At 34.6% G+C, this 9,253-nt stretch overlaps 1 protein-coding gene across 2 annotated transcripts in view; it reads left to right on the forward strand.

Moving 5' to 3' along the window:
* Positions 1-5,440, forward strand: part of NBDY (negative regulator of P-body association) — a 109,631-nt gene extending 104,191 nt beyond the window's left edge. For both annotated transcript variants that reach the window (XM_065538053.1, XM_074030297.1), the window contains one exon: positions 5,193-5,440. The gene's annotated coding sequence lies outside the window, so the exon portion shown is untranslated. The remainder of the gene's footprint in view (positions 1-5,192) is intronic.
* The last annotated feature ends 3,813 nt before the right edge of the window (positions 5,441-9,253 follow it).

Raw genomic sequence — 9,253 nt, forward strand, 5'->3', positions numbered from 1 at the left:
AGCTGGTACCTCAGTTTGAAATGCAGAAATCACCCATCTTCTGCGTTGATCTCGCTGGGAGCTGCAGACTGGAGCTGTTCCTATTCCGCCATCTTGCCAGCCTCCCACTTTTTTTTTTTATCTTCACTGTCTTTACTTTTAGTCCACTTGTGGTTTGCGGAGGGTTGAATGGGCACGGACACATCACCAGGGAGAACTTGCTTACTTTTCCTAAGAAAATTAGATGGACCCTGTCTGACCCCTGAAGTGCATAATCAGAATCTCCCTCCTCTTTCTGCCCTCTCTCCCTATTTGCCATAGGTGGCTGATTACCTCTTTTTTGGGGGGTCTGGTTTCTCCCCCTTTTCATCTCTCCTCCCATTTCCAGGGTCCTTCCCTACCTTGGCTTGTGTACTAGGGACTTGGTGGCCACTTGAAGTGTGCTGATGACATTCAAAGGGCAAGATTTTGCCTGCACCTTTGTTCTCTTTTGCTCCTGCAGGCCTACTTGTGGATCAGAGCCCTTGATCCCACTCAGAAAGGACCCCATCGATGAGAAGCTTTTCAGTGGTGTGTCTTTTCACCTGGATGTCACTCGTGTTTCTTTGCCACTTGTTGTGTATATCATCATGCAGTGATACACCCCTGAACTAGATCCTTCAGGACAGCTGTGGTGGCATGAAGCTGCCACTTGTTCTTTTTCTCCTTCTATTTCTTTGTTCTTCTTCTTCCTTTTTCCTTTCACTTTCAGCTCTCTGCGGGACAAATGTTCTATCCAGACTGCTGCTTCTTCCGCTCATTGGTGATGGGAGTGTCCCCTTGCAGCACCAGGCCTGGAGGGAGGCTTCCCTTTCATTCTTAAAGGAGCAGAGATGAAAGTCACCAGTTCAGTTTCTCTGGTGAACAATGAGAACAGTTGGACACAGGGTGGGGAACATCACACACCGAGGCCTGTTGTGGGGTAGGGGTAGTGGGGAGGGATAGCATTAGGAGATATACCTAATGTAAATGACGAGTTAACGGGTGCAGCACACCAACATGGCACATGTATACATATGTAACAAATCTACACGTTGTGCACATGTACCCTAGAACTTAAAGTATTAAAAAAAAAAAAAAAAAGAGAGAAAGAGAAAGCCACCCAGGTGTTACTTTTAAGTTCAATATCATCGTGAATTCATGAATTTTCCAGTACCTCTTGGCTCGTTGTTTGTCCCCATTCTCCTTGTGGACTCTGTAAATGTCCAGTCCTGAGCCAGTGGGAGCCTTGGCAAGTTGTGTCCTGTTGCCTTTCTTTCCAGTCCAGCCATGTGAACACAACAACGATTCACATTTCAGTGTGTACAGGCAGGCTGTCTCTGCCACGTGCCCATTTGCCCACTCTCACTCATACAGGCAGACGCCCACAGACCACAGACAGAGACACACACACACGCACTCTGAAGGGACTCCACACCCCGAAACGTAACCACAAACACACAAGCAAAGACACAAGAAACCTCACACGGGGCACAAGGGTGTGGGCCCAAGTGTTCCCCCACACAGACATGCACGTAAACACACCACCACTGGCATAAGACTGCCCACAAACTCTCCCATACAGGCTCCGAATCACCACTTGCGATGGGCATGCTTTTCTGTCTCCAAGACTGGGTCATCATGCCATTGATGGGGTAACTTGGGCCTTCCTTTGAGAATGAATGCAGGAAGTCTGTTATCAGATAGGCCCCAGCAGTGGGTGTGAAACTGGAGCTTCCTTGGTCAAACTGCTTAAAAACTTACACTCAGAAAGGATCCCATTGTCACAAAGCTTCTTGGTTGTGTGTTTTCTCGTGGGGATGTCACTGGTGTCTCTTTGCCACTCCTGTTCATTGTCATTGCTTCTTCTCAGTCTGATTCTTTTGTCTTTCTTTTTTGTTTTTCTTTTTTTACGTTCACTGCTTTACATTGATCTTAACATAATTGGTATCAGTTTCAGTTTTTTTTCTTTCGTGTTTTTCAATTTCTTCTTTTACTATTTTATTTAGTACTTTCAGATTGTAATCGATTTTTGTATTTTCTTTCTATCATTTTTTCTGGACCAAAGGTAGTCATTTTAGGTGATGAATTTTTCTTCCCAGTGGTGGATTCATAGTGATATTTTATCTTCTTTTAATTTCGTGGTTTTTGAGTCTTTTTTTATTGAGTTGTTTTTTAGTGGTTACTGAATGGCTTTATTGAGTGTTATATGAAATATTTTTCTCCATTTATTTTACTCTAACTTTTTTTTCATGGCTTTTCAGGGCATTTAAGGAACTTAGTTTTATTAAAGTTGATTATGTATCAATGAGGGATTATTAAGTTGTTATTTTGGAAAGATCATTTCTCTTTTGCATTGTATGTTTTAATTTTCTTTTGCTTATTGTTTAAGTCACCCAAGTTATGAACCACATTATTATTATTATTATTTTTTTGAGAAGGAGTCTCACTCTATTGCCCAGGCTGGAGTGCAGTGGTGTGACCTCGACTCACTGCAACCTCTACCTCCCAGGTTCAACCGATTCTCCTGTGTCAGGCTCCTGAGTAGCTGGGACTACAGGTGCATGCCACCATGTCCAGCTGATTTTTTTGTACTTTTAGTAGAGATGGGGCTTCACCATGTTGGCCAGGATGGCCTCCATCTCTTCACCTCGTGATCTGCTCACCTCGGCCTCCCAAAGTGCTGGGATTGCAGGCGTGAACCACTGCAAGTGACGAACCACATCTTTTCTTTTGCTGTTCACCTTAGACTCTTGATCATATTTTGGGGTATTTCTTTTTTTTTAATTTGATCAAATGTGATAGTAAGAAATGTCATATTTTATGTGTCATTAATAGCTAATAGACAATATATTTTTGTAATATATATTTAACCTTTACCTCATTCTATAATACTTTTTATATTTCTGTCTTATCTTATACACAATTTTTACTACATTGAGAAATTTATTCTTAAAGTAGTGATAAATCAACTCATTTTAATATAAATTCATGATTTTATAGATTATATGACTTGGCTTAAATAGATCTTTCTGAGAAATCAGGAAAGTTTGAAAATCATCAATAAATTATGCTTTGATAATGAAAATATTTTAATAAAAATGCTAAAAACACTTAATTTTAAACCAAAACACAGTATAGCATCTGGTAAAGAGATTTAAACCTATGTTGCAAAGATTATTAAAATCATTCATATACAATGACCCTTTATAGAGATTCATTTAAATGAAATTTTATTTTTCTGCATCAAAATGAGGAGATAATCATGACTAAGAAATTTTGGATTACTAAATTCTTAAAAAATTGTTCACTTTTATAATTCTATTAAGGTACAATAAATCAAACATATGCCATATTTTCTTTATCTTTTGTAGAAATTTAAAGTATGACAACACGCTCCTGTTATGATTGGTGTTTGAAAAATTGTATACTACAACATTTGAAATAGTAATCCACAAATTGTTTAACTTTTTTATTATACCAGCTGAGAATATATTTGCATAGTTGTGAAAACAATTGGAAACTGTCTCAGTTCTGTTCATTTTGAGAAATACTATGTTTTGGTGGACCCATCTGGTGGAATTTTGTGCAGACATTTTAAAAATATTTAAGTTTATGTGGTTACTATGAGATATTATTAAATAAATAAAACATGTCTGGAGTAATGTGTATAATACAAACTTATTTTGTGTAACAACACACAGAAAGAGTTACATGTTGGTAAGTATATATGTCTTTGATTGGTTATGGAAAAAATTATTAGGCATTTATTCCATACTTTTAACATCTTTTAAATTCCACAGATTTAGAATTGTTTTTCTGGAAGAAATTGTTAATTTTCTCTTTTATACATTTTATATTGTTTTCCTCATTTTAATGCCTTTGTATTATATTTCTAAATACAATTTTCTTTTATAAAACATGCAAACTTTATATGAAGAAAAACATCATAAGTAAACTTAAAGACTATATACAGTATGGTTCCATTTAAAAGACAGTTAATGGATGTCATTAATTCTTAGAATATATAATACACTTTTTTATGTTAATACAGAAACAAAGCCTGATAGAAATATAGTCAAAGAACAGGCAATTCATAGAAGACAAAAAATATATGGCCAATAATAATAATAAATATAGTTGACTTTAATATTAGGTCATCATATTTGCCACAATCGAAAGTCTCCAGAATTATCAGTTTTAGAAAGGATTTGGTTAAATATCTATACTCTATAAAATTATACATTTCTAAAGTATTTTATCTGTATCATAATTTTAATGTTTGTAAGTTTTGACTTGTGTTTTATTTGTAGAATATATGGAAATAATTCTACAGATGAACAAATTGGCTTTATTGTTTGTAATAAAAATGTTACAATCATATTAAATATCTTTCAACAGACTGATTTTAATATTATACTGTAATACAATGCAATATTTTGAAACCATTGAAATATTGAGACTGATCTATTTTTATATTAAAAATTTATTAAGACATTTATAAAAATAAAAACAAATTGCAGAAGTGCATGCTAGGATGATCTAATTTATATTATAAACTCCAAATCTAAATTATTATATAATTATAAATACTATTTATGTGTACATTTAAATAGAAATAAAAAGGTCTAGAAAGAAGTGATACCTATGTTTTCTTATGGAAATAGGAGAAAGACTGAGGAATGGTAAAAGTTCAGCAGTAAGAAGAATTCTGTCTATGTTGTTTGAATTATATACAGTTAGATTTTATTCATGTATTTATTCATGTATTATTTGTGTAAATAAATAAATATAAAATTTCCAAGGAATATAGCAGTTTGTCAAGGGGCTATGAGGGAACAATAAGCCTGACTGATCAGTTTTGGAAGCCTAATAAAACACGAGTAACAGCAGTAGACATTCCTGTACTTTTTGGGGGAGAAATATGCCTAGGATAATAGAAACATCTAGTCCACCTAACACATAAATTATTTTGCATTCAAATACATTAGATACCAACAAGATGCAGGTTATCAGCATTGTATGCCTTTGATTTAATATTTATTAAGCACTCATCGAATAATTTTGCATTCTCTTTAACCTGCTTAATAGGGAAAGTGGGGTGTTTTCTGCTCAACAGACATATCTGACCTGTATGATCATGGAATTTCTCATTATAAGTCAATAAACTTTTGTTCTCTTTCTGTATCTTTCAGTCTTATGAACAAGCATGATTTCACTTCCTGAATTTCGATGAATTATAAGACATGGGCAAGATCGGGTTGTAAGACCTCTGCGATTTAAGGCCATGGCCTGGATCATGGTGAACTTACCAAAGCAAATAATGCCTGTGAGATGGTACTGCAGCAGCCAACCAGTGCGCTCTTTTGGTGACATCCAGTTCTTGTTGTATAACTTTATATTCCTATAAATCCATTAAGGCCCCAATAAAGTTTGTCTCTAAGTGCTGTGTTAAATCTATATGACTACATGTAGTAAATTGTGAAATTTAAGTAAATATTTTATAAGAACTCCATATATATAAAGCTTTACTAAAATTGGTGTTGAAATATGACCTTCTTCCTACATTTTTTCATTTATTTATGTCTATTTGTTCATTTATTTCAGTGAAAAATACAAGAAAAGAGAGGAAGGTCAAATCCAAGAAAAGAATTAAGTTTCCAGTACACTTTCTTTACCTTGCTGTCAATTTTTTCATGGAATCTACATCTTTTTATGCTAATCCTCATCATATTATTTTACATCTTAACTATTTTTTTCTTACTAAAATGGTTAGTGGTCTTGTTTTTTTATAATTTTCTACTTTCCTTCTAAAATGCTTAGTATTGAACAGATAGAATATCCTAATTAAAAACAGTAATAAATATTATGGTGAAAAAATACAAGTAAATTGGAAAAACATTAGATAGCAGCTTTCAATATTTCATATAGTTCATAAATTTTTCAGGAATTAGAGGGTTATAGAAAAAAATTTATAGACTATAATAATTACCAGGGATATAAAAAATAAAACTTCTACCTCCGAATTGTAATAAAAGATAAACAGATTCAAAAGCATATATTATATCTGAAAATGTCGGATAAACTTGGCCTATAAATTAAAATATAAAATAATAATACAATTTGTTCAAATAAGTAATTAAAGCTGACATTATAAAATGAATATTAGGGGAGATTGTGAAACCTGAATATTTTACACAGTCCTCTGAAATTAGTCCCTAGTGTCAGAATTAAAGAATCTGAAAAATCACATATGGAGGTATGGTGACATTTACGTATATTCTAGAGTTATATTATGCACACTTAATAAATTATAGACAATTATTTTAAAGATAGTATAATATTACTAATCACACATTAGAGTTTTAAAACTTTTGAGCCAGCCTGAACATCACAAACAGTAATCACAGACTTCTTTAAACTGACATCTGGTGAAAGGCATTTTATGCATCAGAAGGCATAGTATTATAAAGATGATGACACTCTTCAAAATAATCAAAATATTCAATGAAATCCTCATCAAAAATAAGGTTGTCTACTTTGAAGAAATTTATAACCTGATTCTAAAGTTCATATGAAAATGTAATGGACCCAGAATAGCCAAAACAATCTTGAAGTATACAAAGTTTGAAGAGTCACATTACCAAATTTTAAAACTTATTACAAAGCTACAATAAACAAGTCTATGTGGTACTGGCATAGGATATAAATATTGATCGATGAAATAGAATCCGAAGTCCAGACATAAGCCCTCACAAAAGTTAATTTGCAGCCAATTAACTTCTAACAAGGGAGGCAAGACAATTAAAAGGGGAAATAACTATTTTCAACAAATTGTCCTGGGACAACGTGGTATCCACATGCAAAAAAAAAAAAAAAAAAAAAGAGAGAAAGAAATGCAAAATACAAAAATTAACTCAAAATAGGCCAAAGACTCAAATATAAGTGTTACACTATAAAACTCCTAGGAGGAAATACAGAATAAATTTTTGTGACCTTGAATTAGGCAGTGGATTTTTAGTTCTTACACCAAAAGCACAAGTTAATAAAGGAAAAAATAGATAAACTGGACATAATTAAAATTTTTTTAAAAAACTTTTGATTCAGTGAACACAGTAAAGAAATTTGAAAGACAGCCACAGCAAGAATATTTTTTGCATACAATATGTCTCATTAGTGACTTGTATCTAAAATAAATAAGGCTGGGCATGGGGCTTATGTTGTAATCCCAGCATTTTGGGAGGCCAAGGCGGGCAGATCACTTGAGGTCAGGAGTTTGAGACCAGCTTGGCCAACATGCTGAAACCCTACCTTTACTAAAAATACAAAAACAAACAAACAAACAAAATTAGCTGGGTGTGGTGGTGCATGCCTGTAATCTTAGCTACTCAGGAGGCTGAGGTGGGATGATTGCTTGAACCCGGGAGGCAGAGGTTGCAGTGAGCCGAAATTGCACCAATGCACACTCCAGCCTAGGCAACAGGGCGAGATGCCATCTCAAAAAATAAAATAAAATAGAATAATAAAATAAAATGAAATATACTAATTATGGCTAAATAATAAAACAAACAATAAACCAATTTTATAATGATGAAAGGATCTGAATAGATTCTTCTGTAAAGAAGACATACAAATCACAAATTACACATGAGAAGATGCTCAACACTATAAGTCATCAGGGAAATGCAAATCAAAATCACAGAGAGATAGCAATTGATACCCAGTAGGATACTTACTATTTTTTAAAATAGCAAAATAATAAATGTTAGAGAGAATGTTGGAAAACAGGAACATGCGGCATTGTTGCTGGTAATGATAAATGGTGCAGCCACTGGGCAAACAATTTTGTGGTTCCTCTCTAAGTTAAACATAGAAATAACGGCCAGGCATGGTGGCTCACACCTGTAATCCCAACACTTTGGGAGGCCAAGGTGAATGGATCACCTGTGGTCAGGTGTTCCAGATCAGCCTGACCAACATGGTGAAACCCCGTCTCTACTAAAAAATACAAAAAATTAGCCCAGCTAATCAGGGGGCTGAGGCAGGAAGTTCCTTGAACCTGGGAGGCAGAGGTTGCAGTGAGATGAGGTCTCGTCACTGCACTCCAGCCTGGGAGTGGCAGAGCAAGACTCCGTCTCAAAAAAAAAGAAAAAAAAAAAAAAAGAAAGAAATAACATGCTACCGTGCAATTTTACTCCTGATACATAGTCAAAATAACTAAAAAACAGGTGTTCAAACAAAAATTGTACAGGACCATTTACAGCAGAAATATTTGTACTAGGAAAATGTGGAAACAATTGAAATGCCCATCAACTGGTGAATAGAAAACAAAATGTATATTCACACAATGGAATATTAATTTGGTCATATACAGGAAATAAGTATAGATACTGCCAGAATAAACCTTGAAAGCATTATGCCAAAAAAAAAAAAAAAAAAAAAAAAAGGAAAAAAATTCTTGCCTGGTGGTCCGGGAAAAGCAAAAGTATTATGCTATGTGAAAAAAGCCAGTCATACAGTAGCATATATTATATAATTTCATATACATAAAATTTCCACAAGAGGCAAGTCTATAGGTTCAGAAAAATTGTTATTTGCTTAAGAATGGAGTTTCCCTTAAGTTATGATTGAGAATTGATGTCTAAGGACTGTGTGATTTTATTCAGGGTTAGTGAAAATGTATAAGAATTGACTGTAGTGATATTTACACATATCTATGCATATCTATAAATATCCAAAACCATTGAATTGTACACTTTAAATCATGGATTGTACTATATGTGCATATCTCAAGTTGTTTAAAACAATAGGTGTCTGGCTAGCACCTCCCAAGTCAGCCTCTCCCAACTTATTAAATTCCTATGCAGCAAGATGGCAAAATGGAACTCTTCAGAACTCATAACTTTGCAGAAGTATCCATTTGAACAACAACTATTCATGCACAAAATTACCTTTACAAGACCTAAAGAAACCAGGTGAGAGATTACAGCACCTGGGTGTAGCAAATAAAGAAAGATGCATTTAAGAGAAGAGAAAGGGTGGATCATTTGAAGTCAGGAGTTTGAGATCAGCCTGACCAACATGGTGAAACCCCGTTTCTACTAAAAATACAAAAATTAGCCGGGTGTGGTGGCAGGTGCTTGTAATCCCAGCTACTCGGGAGGCTGAGGCAGGAAATTTGCTTGAATCTGGGAGGCGGAGTTTGCAGTGAGCCAAGATTGCCCCACTGCACTCCAGCCTGAGCGACAGAGCAAGA

The sequence above is a fragment of the Macaca fascicularis genome, chromosome X (assembly GCF_037993035.2).
Source record: "Macaca fascicularis isolate 582-1 chromosome X, T2T-MFA8v1.1".
Taxonomy (NCBI): Eukaryota; Metazoa; Chordata; class Mammalia; order Primates; family Cercopithecidae; genus Macaca; species Macaca fascicularis.